Source organism: Globicephala melas, chromosome 16, assembly GCF_963455315.2.
Source record: "Globicephala melas chromosome 16, mGloMel1.2, whole genome shotgun sequence".
Taxonomy (NCBI): domain Eukaryota; kingdom Metazoa; phylum Chordata; class Mammalia; order Artiodactyla; family Delphinidae; genus Globicephala; species Globicephala melas.
Genome location: NC_083329.1, coordinates 3,085,444 through 3,102,456, shown reverse-complemented (window position 1 = coordinate 3,102,456; position 17,013 = coordinate 3,085,444). Strand labels below are relative to the sequence as shown.

General features: G+C 49.8%; 1 protein-coding gene across 6 annotated transcripts in view; it reads left to right on the top strand.

Moving 5' to 3' along the window:
• The first annotated feature begins 14,927 nt into the window (after positions 1 to 14,927).
• Positions 14,928 to 17,013, top strand: part of MGMT (O-6-methylguanine-DNA methyltransferase) — a 347,601-nt gene continuing 345,515 nt past the window's right edge. For all 6 annotated transcript variants that reach the window (XR_011376786.1, XR_011376787.1, XM_070043891.1 and 3 more), the window contains exon 1: positions 14,928 to 15,033. The gene's annotated coding sequence lies outside the window, so the exon portion shown is untranslated. The remainder of the gene's footprint in view (positions 15,034 to 17,013) is intronic.

Below are 17,013 nucleotides of genomic sequence, written 5' to 3'. Positions count from 1 at the left end.
GAGGGACCAGTGATGCCCCTTTGGCCCAGTTCCCAGGTCTGTGGTACAGTGGTGGTCTGTCCGGCTCAGAGCATCCCATGGTGTAGCAGGCTGTGGGGTCTCACGTATTTGTGGGACGCAGTGATGTTTCCATCCTACTGTTCTAAGCTGGTCTCACTTACTGCTGGTCACTGTCTTTTCTTAGGTTGCTTCCACACTGGGACCTAGGTAACTGTCCCTTGCACCCCCAACTTCCTCCTCAGCCAATGGACTTTGCACACCTCACCTGTCTTCCTTCCTTTACCCCACTCCCTTGTTATTCCAACTCTTGTGTCCAAATAATCCTAAACATCACTTTCTCGTGCCACCTTCACGTTTCAGATCTGCCATCAGCTTTTTGCCAGACAGATGGCAGATGACTTTTCCAAAACGAATGGCGAAGGAACGGACGATGGATCCAGAAAATGAACCAGGGAGGGTCTTCTTGTTCCTTGCTCCTCTCAGGTCTGCTTTCACCATCACCTGCCCACAGTGGGTGCTCCGTTTGTAGAAGAAAGAGAAGAAGGAAGAACAGAAGGACGTGGGAGAAGAGGACAAGAGTGCTGGTCAAGAGATGCAGGCTCTCGCTCCGAAATAATAAGAAGCACAGCAAGCATTTCTTAAGAGGTTAAAACTCCACACATTGCAATACTGAACAGTGGCTTTTAACGTAAGACCATGAGGCTGCAAGAAAACGCATGCCTTCCTACACTGTTCGGGGAGTGTCAGTGACTACACTTGTGGCATCTGTATTACCCACGGGGACCTCTCTAAGAAATAGCCCAAGAACTGAGTTTCCATACAGGGGCTCAGGTTATGTGGTCTGAGTGATTGGTGATGGAGGAGTGAGTTAACAAACCAACACATTTGGTTAAATACCAGCGTGTGATGGTTAATATTATATTTCCACTTGACTGGGCCGCAGGGCTCCCAGATGTTTGGTTAAATATTATTCTGGGGGTGTGTGTGAAGGTGTTACTGGATGAGATTAGCATTTGAGTCACTAGATTGAGTAAAGCAGATGGTCCTCCCCATCGAGGGTGGGACTCATCCAAACTGTGGAAGGTCTGAATAGGACAAAAGGCTGAGGAAGAGAGAATTCCTGTCTCTGCCTGACCGTCTTCCAGCTGGGCTATTGGTCTTCTGCCTTCGGACTCAGACTCAGGCCAGAACTACACACCACGGGCTCTCTGGGGTCTCCAGGCTGCTGACTGCACGTCCCGGGATTTCTCAGCCTCTAAAGTCTCATGAGCCAATTTTACACACACACACAGCGTCATTGTAACTGGTGGGGGTCTTGTGTTGTTGTGGTGGTTGGCATTAATTTCCCCGTTATCATAATGTTCGAATTTTGATTGAGAAAAAGAGGCACGTCCTCAGTGACCACATTCTGACATGTTTTAAACTGAAGAGTTGCTTGTGCCACCGTCACTGTCCGAGCTCTACATGCTCACTGCCCAGGGACTTTCATCGTCATGGTCAAGGTGGTGTCAGGCTGGCAGAGCAAAATCATTGCTATTTGACTTTCAACTGTGAAATTTTGCAGTAATATTATGAGTTGTTCCCCTTAACAATTGTCTGGCTTACAGACTCCTGGGAAGGTGAGAATGATTTAGAGTTTATGGGGAGCAGTGTAGTTTCATCATAAAAACAGTGCTGCTGTGAAGGCCAGGGGGGCGCTGACAGCTTGTGTTCTCTTCTCCCATTCTGATTTTCCTTATTTTCAGCCTGACATCTTTTTTTTTTAAATAGATTTGCTTTGAGTTTTTGCACATCTACAAGATCCATGTGAAAACTTGATGGTTGGAGAGTGGAAATGATTTTATGGTTGGGAAAGATTGCCCACAGATTTTTGTGAAAGCAGTGGTTTCTGATTCTGCATTCAGAAAGAGCTGCAGTCTTCATATTAATAAGCTTGAAAAGAAATAGATGAAGTCAAAACATAGGATGCAGAGGTGGAGAGCCTGTTTCTGTGACACTGTCAGCGGCTTAGAGAGGTCTTCCTAAGGATTCCTCTCTCAAATGGCAGCTTTAATCTGTATTGGCGTTATGGGCAGTGGAGTGATAGCAGAGACCAGTTCCAATAAAAAAATCCCCCCATTGCATGATTGAGCTGTCATTTTCAGATGGAGGGTTGATTTCATAATAAAATTTTTTGACATGAGAATAAATTAGGGCCAATAATCACTGTATTACTACAGCTATTGTATACATATTTTCCCCACAGATTTGATAAGAAAAACATCTTTTTAAAACACTAGCTGTGGGACTTCCCTGGTGGCTCAGTGGTTAAGAATCCGCCTGCCAATTCAGGGGACACGGGTTCAAGCCCTGGTCTGGGAAGATCCCACATGCCGCGGAGCAGCTAAGCCTGTGCGCCACAACTACTGAGCCTGCGCTCTAGAGCCCGCGAGCCACAACTACTGAGCCTGTGTGCTGCAACTACTGAAGCCCATGTGCTTAGAGCCCGTGCTCTGCAACAAGAGAAGCCACCGCAATGAGAAGCACATGCACCGCAACGAAGAGTAGCCCCTGCTCGCCACAACTAGAGAAAGCCCGCACGCAGCAGTGAAGACCCAACGCGGCCAAAAATAAAAAGGTAAAAATAAATAAATAGATAAGTAAAACACTAGCTATTCTTTGAGGTCTTTCCCCGGAAGGCTGCCCTTGCTCATTGGAATGAACTGGCTGCTGTCCCTGCCCCCTGGGTTTCGGAGAGCCAGTCCCGTCCTACGTGGGATATAAGCAAGAAACCCTAGACTTACCTCCCACCTCCTCCTCCATCTCAAGAGCCTCCGCTGGCTCCCCAGCCCACCCCCACCCCGACCACTGCATTGCGCCCAGCGCTTGCTTGACCCCCTGATCCCTGCCTACACCCCTCGCCCCCGTCTCCACTTCCATTCGGGATGGATTTTCCCCTCTCCATGCCTCCCCGATCCCAGCCCATTTTGCTCCATTTTGAGTCCTGTCTCCATCAGGAAACTTCTGAGACCCTCTCAACCCATGAAGTCTAGTTCTCTGTTCTTCAGTAGAATTATGGGCTCATGGGGTTCATTTGTTCATTTGTTTGTTTGCCCATCAGATGTTTATTAAGCCCCTTAGGAATCAGGCACTATTCTAGGTGCCGAGCACACGTGGGTGAACAAGTCACAGCCTTGCACTTTCAGAGGACACAGCCTGGGTGGGAGTGGGGAGGGAGACACACCGTCATGACAATGAGTTGTCTTGCTTTGGGGTTTGGCTGGAGCCCTGAGTCCTCTGTGGATGCTTGGCAGGTAAACTTGCCGAGGAAGCCTAAGGCAAGGCTGGGCAGGGCCTGGAATCTTGGTGGCACTGAGGTTCCATCAGATTGACCTTGTGCACATGTACCAGGGCTGTGAAAGGAAAACTGGTGGCAGAGACCAGGTAGAGCCTCCTGTAGTCATCCAGGTATGAGATGGTCCAGATTTAGATGAAGGCCCTGGTGGTAGGGCTGGAGAAAAGGACAGCCTTAGTACTTCTTCTTATATTTATTCAGAAAGAAACCACAGCTGGTATCAGAACAGAAGTGGATTTCTATTAGAGTTTGTATTTTCAATTTTGTCTAAAAATAAAAATGACTATTATCCATCTATTTGTTCGTTTATGTAATCAATTAATTAATTCTTACTATTTATTGCCACCTGGTATGTGCCTAGGCTAGCGAGACCCAAACATCAAAAAGACAAGTCCTGATCCCAACAAATTTATGTCTAGTTGCAGAGATAATCACATTGCACTTCGATGTCTGCAAAGAGAAGCTTGCATCACATGCCAAGGCCCGTGCGGCATGGGGTGGGGATTGCACTTCGATGTCTGCAAAGAGAAGCTTGCATCACATGCCAAGGCCCGTGCGGCATGGGGTGGGGATTGCAATTCGATGTCTGCAAAGAGAAGCTTGCATCACATGCCAAGGCCCGTGCGGCATGGGGTGGGGATTGCAATTCGATGTCTGCAAAGAGAAGCTTGCATCACATGCCAAGGCCCGTGCGGCATGGGGTGGGGATTGCACTTCGATGTCTGCAAAGAGAAGCTTGCATCACATGCCAAGGCCCGTGCGGCATGGGGTGGGGATTGCACTTCGATGTCTGCAAAGAGAAGCTTGCATCACATGCCAAGGCCCGTGCGGCATGGGGTGGGGATTGCACTTCGATGTCTGCAAAGAGAAGCTTGCATCACATGCCAAGGCCCGTGCGGCATGGGGTGGGGATTGCACTTCGATGTCTGCAAAGAGAAGCTTGCATCACATGCCAAGGCCCGTGCGGCATGGGGTGGGGATTGCACTTCGATGTCTGCAAAGAGAAGCTTGCATCACATGCCAAGGCCCGTGCGGCATGGGGTGGGGAGGCTTCCGGTGACACTTCACAGAGACCTGGCACTCCAGAGGAAGGGCAGTTTTGGTGAGATGCAAAAGAGACCACTGGATAACCAGGCCTGGAGTCAGGACAGGGGAGAAAACTGGCTCTTGAAGTTCTTATGAGAAAAATCGATGATTGATATGAAAGCATTTTTTTTAATTTATTAATTTTATTTATTAATTTTTTGGCTGCATCGGATCTTCGTTGTTGTGCATGGGCTTTCTCTAGTTGCGGAGAGCGGGGGCCATGCTTCCTTGGGGTGTGCGTGTTTCTCATTGCGGTGGCTTCTCTTGTTGCGGAGTATGGGTTCTAGGTACACGGGCTTCAGTAGTTGTGGCGCACGGGCTCAGTTGTTCCGCGGCATGTGGGATCTTCCCAGACCAGGGCTTGAACCTGTGTCCCCTGCATTGGCAGGTGGATTCTTAACCTCTGCGCCACCAGGGAAGCCCCATGAAAGCATTTTGAACAGCTATAACTGTGTCATCCTTCCCCAGGGAAGCCAGTAACTGAAGGCCCTGGCGCGGTGAGGGGGATATTGTTGTAGCACTTCCACTCACACTATCACATTCAGTGGCAAACCTTCAGTGAGTGAGGTATTATTATCTCCATTTTACAGACAGTAAGACTGAGGCTTTGTGCAGGTAAGGAACTTGGAGAAGGCAGCAGAGCCAGGAAACACAGGAACTAGGATGAATGCCCGGGTCTCCAGATTCCTCGCTGGAGCACATCCCGGGAAATGATGCTGCCACTTTCGTCTTCTCATGCCACCAAAACAAACTAAGGAATTTAATTATTTAAAGGTTATTTTTGGCTCCTTAACAAACACCAGTGGAAGCCTCTGTTGGCAGAACTGGGCTCAAAGGAAACTGCAGTTCATCAGTTAGAATCACTGGACAAAGAATTCAGGGACAGCGTGAAAACATGGGTGTAACCATTGACCCTGGGTGGGGAGGGAGGGAACTCCCTCCAAGTGCCCACTTTTTCTTCTGTGCACCATGATGTCATCCGTGAAAATCCTTTACAGTTTCTCACTCGGTCTTCTAATGCTGAGCATCTGTGCTTTGCTTTTCACAGCAGTATCAGAGAACAATTCATGATGTCCACTTACTGGTACCATTTTTGAAGTATTTTCTGTTACTGATCATCTTTGAGGTGGAACGACATAAGCGCACACGTGGACCTTTTAGTGATAAGCTTCAGAACCAGAATTGGCCTTTTGATAAATGCTTTCTGGTAGTCGTCTTTAAGGAGGTAATTTTTCAAACTTGAGAGAGAGGGAGAAATAGGTTTCTAATTTTTCAGGTAGCTAATGAGGAAAATAGATAATTTAATAAATCTATTTTGGTCCATATTAAACATATCTACTTGGTTCTGGTATTAAATCAACCTTCCTTTGATTGGTAGTGGAGGTGTTTTCGTTTGGAGGATTGGATTATTTCTGAATTCTACGTATTATACTAAGTTGAATACCATACTATAAAATCCATTCCAACTTTTATGGATGTCCCTGCCCCCTCCAGGGGCTTCTTTAGGCCTTTGGTTTCTTGGGGAAGAGTCATTTATTCCCTGCCACGATGCCCACGGTGCTGGCACACTACAGCAAAGAAAATAAGCCACAAAAGTCAAGTTCCTATTGCGGAATAGTATCAACTTACATGATTTTCTTAAAACAATGAAAAATGTTAGCCTATGACATCCTAGGGAAGGCTAGAAGATTTTTGCGTATCTAATCAAAATGTTACCATCCCAGCAACATATTTGTAGTATGACCTTTGTCAGCTGCCTCATAGGGAAGAAATCCTTTCAAAAAGGCAGAAGTTTCCAGCAAAGCATCACAGGCGGGAAGAAATCCTCCAAAAGAAACTGCATTTTCAACAAAAGAGCCTCAAACAGCTGAGGCTGCACTCGGGAGTCACCAGGACCCTCCTGCCATTGTCTTAAACTGTCAAAGTTTGACTCCTTTTGGATTTTCAAACAATGCAAAAGAGATACTTTCATAAACAGTGTTGTAAATGACAGCATATCTAATTCCTTGGCTTTTGAACACTGAGTTGAGTATAACACAGGGGCCGGCGGAGAATTTCTTCCGAAGCCATAAAGCAATCTAGAAGGTAAGTTGCCAAGCTGTTGACACAGGGAATGGAAATGGAAATTCTCCAGGAGTCTCCTAGACGCTCCTCCTCCGCTCTGCTGGCCTGATGCTTGCTGATTGGTGCCATATATCTCGATGTTAGTATCCCATTTCAGAAATGTTCTGACATTATCTATTTGGAAGTTTGAAAAATAGGATAAACCCCCAATGCATTTGAGCACACATCTCAACACAGCAATCACAGTACCCATCTCCGCTGATGCAAGATGCAGGCTTGAACCCAATGCTGATAGCGGCATTTCTAAGTCGATGCGAAGCTGAAAATCCTTTTGTGGCTAACAAGGTTAGAAGAGCCTGGCTCCCGCCTTCCTGAGCACCACGCCACCCCGTCCTCAGCCCTCCCCGGTGCTCAGCACGCAGGGGGCTTGGGCTGTAGAATATGTATGAAGGAACAGGTAATCAGGAAAGATGAGCTGGGAGAAAAGTTTTAGATAGCAGAACCGAAAGAAAATGAAACAATGAGGATCTGAAAAATGCAATGAAGTAGAGGTTTAGCCATTAAAAATGATTGCACGTCTCTGAAAGAGAGCAGAAATAAAATGGCTGGAATTTGTTTACTTCTTGAAAGATTCAGGCTCCATTCACAAATGGCAAAGCTCATTGAATCCAAAGTGGCCTTTCACATTCCTATCATCTGGAGATTCCATTAATCTAGGAGCCCATTATACTTCGGAATTAGCCCATGGACTCCCGAGGACGGGGCGACAAAACAACTGCAAGACTCATGATTCCCAAATCTCATATTTAGACTTCTTCCAAATTTATTTTTATCACACAAGCATGGGTAGATGCCAAAGTGAACACTCAGTTACTATTTCTGGCTCGTTAATAATCAAGTTGCATGTTTCCAATCATCGACATTCTCAAGTGCTACAAATAAAAATCAAATCTGTAAGATGGAGCCTATTCAGGGAAGTCATATCTGCTATTCCTTTCTCAGACCAAGAAAGACAAGTTTTTAATCAGCAGTCAACTCTGCAGTCTTTGGAGTTGGTTTAAACTAAGTCAGCAACTCTGATTCTTTTATTTGAAGAACAAATAGCAGGATAAAATTCCAAAGCCCTAGAAATACACCATCATGACTTGCCACAAAAAGATTTTAAATTCCTCAATTCAAAAATGCTAACAGAGTCTTTCCTCTGTCTCTCTCTTTCACTCTCCCCCTTCCTCCCTCCCTCCCTCCTCTCTCTCTCCTCTTTCCTTTTTTCTCCTCGCCCCGCCCCCATCCTGTATTCCTAGGAATTGGGAATATCCTTAGGAATATTGATCCTTGGGGATCAATTAGTCGGGGCAAGCCCTGGCTCTGCCATTTCATAGCTGAGTGGTTTTGGACAAGTAACTTGACCTCTTTAAGCCTCACTTTCCTCACTATAAAATGGATGTAATGATACTCGTCTCACAAATTGATGAATTCTTAAAAGGATAACACATGTAAGAAAAGGTAGCACGGTATCTGCGGGACCCTTGTAATGCTCAAGCCTCTTGGTTACAAATGACAGAAATGCAACGCAAACTTGTTTATTCAAACAAAAGAATTCATTGCCACACAGAAATGAGAAGTCCAAGGGTGTCTACCTTCAGATCTGGCTGGATCCAGGGGTTCAACGGTGTGGTCTGGGCCATTTCTCTTTATCTCAATAGGACCCCTTCCTCGCAAAGATGGCCACAATGGCGCCAGAGCCCCAGGATCTGTGCTTGGTGCCCCAGCAGGAAATAACTGAACATCTACCCAGGCAAGAACCTGAGTGGTCCAGCAGGATGCCTGATGGGAGATTTGCCACATACAATGGAGACAGTAGAGCTTGAAGGAGAAAGCCAGAAATGCCCCCCCCAATGAAGCTCGGTGAATGCAATTCTCATTCTTGTACTGCTTCTGCAAGTCAAAGACACAGTAAACCAGGGTGTAAACAATTCTAACACTCATTGCTGTGTGACCTTGGCAAACTACTCAACCACTCTGTTTCCTCATTTACAAGACTGTGATAATGATATTATCCACCTTATATGGTTATTGTGAGAATTCAAAAAGGTGATGAACATCAAGTACCCAGCCCAGGGAGTGCTACTTAAGCCATCAATAATATTCAGCTGTTATTATTGTTCTATTCATTTCTATGAGTCCTATCTTGCTAGGGCTTGAGTAATTTAATGAATCCAATAAAGTGCTAATGAAGATTAATCCCTAAGACAAATAACTGAGGCCCAATTTGCAGTGCTTTGCTTGGCCTTGTGGGGTGGGGGGCGTCCAACTCTAGGAGAGCATCCTGGGCTGGTACCAAGTGGTCTCCCCTGTACAGCCTCGTGAAACAGGTCCCCTTGTCCACAGACTTTGTAGAAGGCACCACTGCACACAGTCCCATCCCTCTGGGCACTTACTTAGTGGCTGAGGCCACCTCTACTGCCAAGGAGGCGATGGGGCTGCAGGAAGCCCTGCCCCTCCCCCACTCCTCCCCCTCCGACCCACAGGCATAGCTAGTGATGAACAGCTGTGAAGACTGAAGAGACAGCATGTAAGCGTGACGTGCAGGGCCCCGGGGCCCGGCACACAGTGGGTGGCCCATCCCTGTGAACAGGCAGGGTACAAGCTTGGTGGCTCCCTACCTCATGGCAATCCTGCCCTTATCACATCTGTTCTCCTGACCACACAGGTGCATGTACCCCCTGGGATGTTACCACATTCCCCCAGCCACCGTGAGTGGTCCAGAGTTTGTCATAATTACCTGTGTTGGGCCAATCAGAGCTCTTCCCTGGGATATTTTTTCCCAGGGGAAGCTGGGAGAGAGAATTTGTTTCATCTCTGGGGAAGCAGAGCTGAAAGGATGTAATGCTGAGTCATGGGTAGAGACGTGGGTCATGCCTGGAGCTGAAGAAGAGAGGAGAGCTGGCCTCGTCTCTGCTGTCCTGGAGCCCTCCTTCCTCCAATTCTCTGAGCTGGACTGGCTGACCTCCTAATAAAAGCCTTTTGGACTTGGCTTCCCCATTTGCATCAGAAAGAGCCCGGACAACTGGCAAAGGCCTCTCCCTGGGGAGTGACCCGCTCCAGCTTCACAACTTTCCTCCCTCCAGCACCAGGAATGAGAACCCTGTCTATTCCTGTCCAGCACCCTCTTGGACCAAGGAGGGCTTCATGTCCAGTGGCTGTTGGTGAGACGGATGGAGGGACCACTGTCAGGACCTCACTCTCTGTCATTCCCGACTCTGCAGATTAAGCTCGGTCATCTCATGCTAAAGAAAAAGGGACAATGGGACAGACAGCCTCCTGCACCATCCTTACCACACGAATTTTGCCACTCACGTGGTTAAGACACTTCCCATTTTTGCCTCGTGTTACTTTAAATCAATAGCTCAGCGCACGGGGGCTAAGTTGAAGAAGTTCCCCTCAGAGGGAATACACCAGCCTTCCTTCTTCAGATTAGTATTTTGGAGGCTGAGACAGAACACTTGGTATGGCTGTTTTTCCTATCTGAATTCTCATTTGTAGTTTCCCAGGCAGACGTGAATGAGGACAAATCACAATCTCAGTCTCAAAATCCCCACGTCTCTTGCTTTAATTTCCAAGTCACAAAAACCCAGGCACGTCTGGCTCATCCCAGAAGGACAGAGGTGGGGGGAGACCCGCTTCCTCCTGGTGGCCCAGGTGCACACTCGCCAGCACTTCACACCACTTAAAAGATTCTGCCCAAACTGCCAACAATGTGTTACAAACAAAGCCCTTCCCGAAAATGGATCAAAAACACTTTGTAATGAGTGAAGGAGCCAGTTTCAAAAGGGCCGACATCTAACAGAATCCCGGGCCCTGAGTGACCCACGCTCAGATGGCCCAACGTGGGGTGGGAAAACTCCCCCCCAAAGTGTTTCCATTTGCAGAAGTAGTTCTCTAAGCAACGTTTCCAAACACATATACATCGGCAGGGCTGACTTGTATTCACTCATTTGTATATACTACGTCCATTTCCTGGATATTTAATCATCCAAAGGTGCCACATTTGGGAAGGAAGAGGGTATATAAGACTCGGGATGGTCTTTGTGCAACAATTACTGGACAACTGGATCCAAATTCCACAAAAATCAGTGGTCCTTTCCCTGCGGGGCACGGGGCGCGGGGCGCGGGGCGCGGGGCGGGTGGGCAATGAACACCCTGCCATTCACTCCCTTTCAGACCTTTCCTTACAGCAGCAGCAGGTACCCTGGCTGTTCAACAAGGCTGCTCCGCGTGGGGACACCCACAGCCCAGGGCCAGGCACACAGGCGACCCTGCTGCAGGGAGGGGCCTTGCTGTGCACCCCCTGACTGCCCCAGCCACCGTTCCAGACTGCAAACCCCGTTTCCTTGTCTGTGTACACCACTCAACTGTGAGTGCCCTGGGGGCTGCAACAAGTCCCATTAGACGCAGCGTCTCCAGCCCTGTAGCAAGCACCCCAGCTGAACTAGGTCTCAGGAAGGGTCTTGAATGAAGGTCTTCAGACTGCCTCTGGGAGAGCCCTCCCCGACCCAAGGTGAGCCTGAAGGGTGCCAGGTGTCAACAGAAGCACCCGGGGTTCCTGGGCAGAAGGGCTTCCCGCCTCTTTGTAGGAATGCAAGAGCTAAGCATGCACAACCTTCCAGGTGAGGCTGCAGCACCCTGCCTTCCCCACCCCCACACACCCGACGCCCCACACGAGGGTGGAGCCCAAAGGTCCCACCCCGCCGCCCTCAGCTTCTCTCACCCACTCTTAGAAGACCTTCCTGCACTGCAGCCACATCACAATGGCTCCAGCTAGACTGGGCACTAGTGCAGAGCAGAGTGTAATCAGAGACAACCAGAGCCCACCCCGGGTCCTGAGGGTCCCCTCTTCCCTCCACCAGGATGCTCTGCGCCCCTGTCCTCGCATGCAGGCTGCGCCACCCAGGTCCAGGGCGCTGACTCTGGCCAGCTCTTGGCTCCAACCTTTACAGGAACGCTGGGGCTGAGAAAATCAATTGTGTTGACAGGCGAAGCTCTCCACTGGAGATGCTACCCTAAAAGAAAACCCTATGTAAAACCCTTAAAGTGGCAAGCTCTGTAGTCTTTCTTTTGTTACAAGACTCACACTTTTGTCCGGAGTTTGGGGCTTTCAAACCACACAAGGTTTTATGTGATCGTTATACAATCCCTTCTTTTCCCAAAGGCAGGATAGTAAGGATTAAGTTTGACTACTGAAGACAGCTTTGTTGTAAACGGTCTCTAATGTCACAAAAGTAGCTTGGAAAGAGAGGCTTATTAAACAACTTTCTTGGGTTGCAAATCATTGGAAGCAATCACATGTCGTGTTCATTTGTTTAACCTGAAAGGTATCCATTTGTATGTTTAAAGAAATGATGCAAATGAACACAGTTCCCAGTACCCACAAGAAATCTGGCTTATCTTAAAGGACATTCGGGGAGGCCCGTGAAGAAATCAGAGAGACGTTGAGCATAGGCTCCTGGGGGGTTTTCCACCTCTTTTGTAAAAAGTCATTCATGGGAACCTGTGTCGGGAGGAGAGTGGGTATGATTTATTAATCTGAGGATGGAAAACCCCAAAGGAACTTCATCCATCTAGTGCAATGCTGTCATCCTACAAAGAGAGGTCAGGTGGACTGCACAGTGAGACCGCATCCCATGTCTCCTGACCCCGTGTTCTTTACACACCAGGATAGCCCCCTGATTGGGAGCCATCCTTGTGTTGCTTAACCAACAGGAAGTGCATGCAGCTGAGGATCAGGTGCGATGGGACGAGGGAATGAGGCATAGGGCATAGCTTTTGAGAAAATGTTTTGATTTTTGAAAATTATCATCAAGAAGGAAAGAACTTCCCAGCAAGTGCAGGGAATGCAGACTTTAGCTCTGCTCACGGGGGAGTTCGAGATAAAACACGCTGGAGTCTTAGTCTGTGGCTGGGCAGGGGCGGTGGCCTTTCCGCTGTCCCCCTTGTGGCCCCAAGTTCCCCACTTGGCTCCTCTCCCTGGAGCCCCTGTGAAGGCAGCTGCAGCATCTCTCAGCCTCCCCAGCAGGGAGTCCTGTTCAGCAGAGCCAGGTGCGTGCATCTCCCCAGGGAGTCCTGTTCAGCAGAGTCAGGTGCGTGCGTCTCCCCTGGGTGCTGCACTCTCCCCTCTCTCTCACCCATCTTTCCCAACGCCACATAATCCACCTAACCAGTCACCAAGATGGTCTTTCTTTCCTAGGGTGGGAATCAGAGATGCTAACAATAACTTAGGAATTCACATTAAAATACTAGTCAGATAAAAGGAAAAGTAGGATTTAGGTATTAATTGTAAAACTACATCACAGTACACTTGTCAGGGTATCAGTAAGCATCTCGATTCAATGTTTGCGTTATTTTCTCTTTTCAGTTCTGTTGGGATCCCAGTTCTGATTGGGTCCTGGTAGTAACAGGTTATAAGAGGACAGGTGTGTTCTTGTCATTTAATGTTTACTACCTACATGTACATGCCCTACATAGAGTAGATTACTATAAAGATCCTTCATAGATGATGATTTTTGAGGATTAGAGAAGTTGAATAAACTTCCTAAAGTTTCACAGTGAGCTAATAGAAAAGACCAGAACAAACAGCAAAGGTGCTTCACTTCGCCTGCCATGCATCTTAACTTAAATGCTTATGGCTGTCTGGAGCAGTGCTGAGGAGGATTCTGAGGCTGTGTCCAGGCTCACTGGAGAAAAAGTGCATTAATTTGATCACCACGCTGTACCCAGGGCCGAGTTCTTTTCCATGAGCAGCCGTTCAAACATGTCTCAGCCGAGGTGTGGCCTGGGGGCTGGGGGCCTTGGGAGGATCCACGATGTGGCCCACGTAAAGTGACCAGGGCTCTTCACAAAGCAAACACTGCTGAGGTCCTCTGAGTGAACTTTCATTGACGACGTTGATGTGTTGGGAAAGGCAAGTCCCAAGTGCCGATGTATGAATTTTGGCCAGATCCCAATAGAGGAGTCGTACATCCTGGGAAGGCAAAGATTCTGCTCCCATTAAGGCAATGGAACCTAGGAGGCCCATAGCATGGTGGCTCAGAACACGTGGGCCTGGGAGTGCCAATGGGTGTGTGACTGCCCTGAAAGTTCAAGGGATGATTCCACCCGCCGGGGTCCTTAGTCAATCAGGTTGGATAGAATGCGTATAGTTTCCTAGAGCTGCTGTGGGAAGTACCACAACTGGTGGCTTGAAACAACAGACGTGTATTGGAGTTCACAGTTCTGGAGGCCGGAAGTCTGACATCAGCGTGCCCACAGGGCTATATGCTCCATGTGGAGGCCCTGGGGAAGAATGTGTCCCACGCCTCTTTTCCAGCTTCTGGTGGCCCCAGGTGTTCCTTCGCTTGCAGAAGGATCACTTCCATTCTCCATCGGCACATGGAGTTCTCCCCGTGGTCTCTGTCTTCTCGTGGCCTTCTGCTTGTAAGGAGATGAGTCATACTGGATTAGGAGCCCACCCTAATGACCTTATTTTAACCCGTTGCCTCTGTAAAAAGACCCTATCTCCAAATAAGGTCACATTCAGAGTACTGGGGGGCTAGGATATCAGCGTATCTCTTTTGTGGGACATAATTCAACCCATAATAATGTCCACACAACACCAAGCAGTGCCAGGCACACGTGTGCTCACTGAACAGCCACTGAGACTGGGCGAGTCTAGGTCTTGGTGATCAGGCAGCATCTGAGAGGCCATGGATGGCGAAAGACCCGTCACAAACACTAGAGGCTAACCCCAAGACCCTCTACTGTGTATAGAGCCCAGATGTTGTCCTGCTGAGCTCTGCGTGGTCTCTGCCCTCCGGAAGCGGCCGCAGGGAGAGTAGCAGGCGGGAACCAGCAACTAGGTTACTGGGTGCACCAGACGCCGAGCCTCCAGACCCGCCCTCGCCTCCACACCTGCCCTGCTACAGGGCAGAGGGCGCTCGCCAAGTGCTACGGTGCTGACAGTTGGTAAACAGAGGGGGCGGGAAGGGCGCGGCCCAGCTCGTGCGGGTAGGAAGGGCTTGCAAAGGAACGCAGGGCCCTGGCGCCGAGGCCGGAGAGGGCCGGGCCGGGTCGGGCCAGGGTCCTGCAAAAGACGCGCCAGGCAGCGCCACACGTCCAGCGAACCTGCGCAGACCGGGGTGGACCCCGGCGCCGCCGCACTGGGCATGCTCCGACCTGGGCGAGCGTGCGCCGGCGGGGAGGCGGTGCCCATCCTCGGCCCCGCCCCACTAGCCTAGGCCCCGCCCCCGCGCGTCTGGCCCCGCGGCCCTCACATCCAGGTCCCTTCCCACTCTGGGCCCCGCCCCCGAACCTCGGCTCGGCCCCGCCTCTGCGCCTCCCGGCCGCGCTTCCGCCACGTCCCGGTGCGTGTGGGCCCCGGGAGCCGTACGTCAGGCCCCGCCCACAAACCTCGGCCCCGCCCCCGCGCCACGGACTTGCCCGGGCTTCACGCGCTTACTCAGCTCTGCGCGTCCCTGCGCTTGCAGCTCCACTCGGTCGGCGTTTTGGGCAGCGCGGTGAGTGTCTGGGTTGCCTTTCTCCCGCCAAAGTTCGGGGCTCTCCCTGGGGAGAGCAGGCGTCTGGAGCCCTTGGGGCAGTCCAGCCCCCAGTGGTCTTCTGAGCGCTCCCCACCCCACCTTGCCATCGTGGTGGGGCCCGCTCTGACCATCCCCCCAGCTGACCCTTGTGGGTCTCAAGTGTGACCAGGTATGCCCAGGTGTAGCCAGCCTTCTCCCAGCCTGTGGGTTCCTTGGCCAAGTTGGATGACAGTGGCCTGGCCTGGCCTGGGAGTTGTGGCCACTTCCGCTGAACCTCTAGTTGGTCAACACCTTCGACGCCCTCCTGCCCTGCACTGCTGACCAGCGCCAAGGGGGCCGCTCCTCTGCCTTCTGTTTCCAGGAAGCTTCCAGAAGCCCGTAGTCCGGGCCTGCCTAGCAGCAGGCCCTTAGCAGACCCCTTGTGCAGAACCCCCCATGGCCTCATGCTTGAGACAGGGTGAGACGAGGGCCGCGTTCTGGCGTCCTCATCATGTTGGTATACATTACGCCCTAATCGCCTTCGTAAACAGCAACACGTAAACAAGGGGAGTGTGAGAGCCGCTTACCCTGGGCGCCGTAATTCCCAAGTCGGTGATAACGCTGTAGAGCAGTTCTAAGTGGTATTCCTCACTCCCTGGGCTCATCGTTTCCTGAATCTCAGAATGGTGTTTGTTCTCTGTGCCTCAGCTCAGTAGCTGACCTTGTTCTGGAAGCACATTTTGTATCTGTGAGCACAGCTTTTGCTTGTTTGAGTGGATGGTCATCAAGCAGGGGGGGACTGATTTGTCCGGATAGGGGTCACCGCAGCTGTTAGCAGCAGAACACGAAGCTGTAGAACACGAAAAGCTAAGGATTAGACCGGCCAGTTAACCATGAGCCCTTAAAGTAGCTAAGCCAGGCCCTCCTCTACATCTCCCCAGCCCGAGACCTGATGGGGTGCGGGGTGGTGTTGCTTTCATGAGTCCCCGGTGGAGAAAACACTCAGGTGAAAAGGACACAAGGAAGCTTAGCCCGCCATGGGGGTAAACAACTTTAAGAAAATGATGTCAGGGCTGCCCTTTCCATTCCATCCCCCACCCCCAGCTGGTGGTTAATATCGAGTTAACTCGGACCTTATCCCATGAGACAGTTCACGCCAGGTGCGCCCTTGCTCAGGTCCAGAGCCTGCAAGTTGCAAAGGAGAGCTGGCCTTGTGCTGGCAGGCGTTTCATTTCTGCTTGGGTTCTTGTTTTGAGTTAGGATTTGAGTGGGAGAGTGGTGTCTGTTACAGTCTGGGGCTGGGTGAACCAGGCCTCAAGGGCAGAACTACACTAAGGTACTTTTCTAGGTGAATATTCTTTTCATTAAAATAAATCTGTATTATACAAAGTAGATTTAACTAATGTCATTAGATGCTGCTTTAAAAAGGCCTCACTGTTGGAGAGCAAGGTTTAAAGAAATAAAGCCCCAGGTGTGGACACGGTGGTTAACATCTTGCTCGTGTTCAGCTGCGGCGGTTCTTAAACCTCTTTTCCTCTGTTTTGGTCTTGCTTGGGTTATCAGTCGAGCCTCACCTGGGCCTTATCTTCCACTCAGACCTGCTCTTCCACGGTTTCCCTTACAGATGTCTCACTCAGGGACCATCCATCCTTCCTTCAGGGAAGGAGGCGGAAGGAGGGCCTGAGGAGGAACGCGACTTCCCTGGCGTTCCTGTGGACTTTCTCTTCCAGGCCTCTTCTCTTGCTTTCTCAGGAACCCCAAACAGTTTACTCTTCTTATTATTTTTAATAAAATAAACTTGCTAGATTGCCTTTATTCTTATTTTGCAGAGGACAGACATTTAGAAGCCAGTGATTCAAACCAAGACTCTTGTATTTCAACTCCCCGTTTTTGGGCATCAATGCCCTTTTCAGTTTTGTAGTGTATTCTCCTTGGTAGGAAAAGAAGGAAGCAGAACAGTGCTTTCTGAATTCTCTTTTC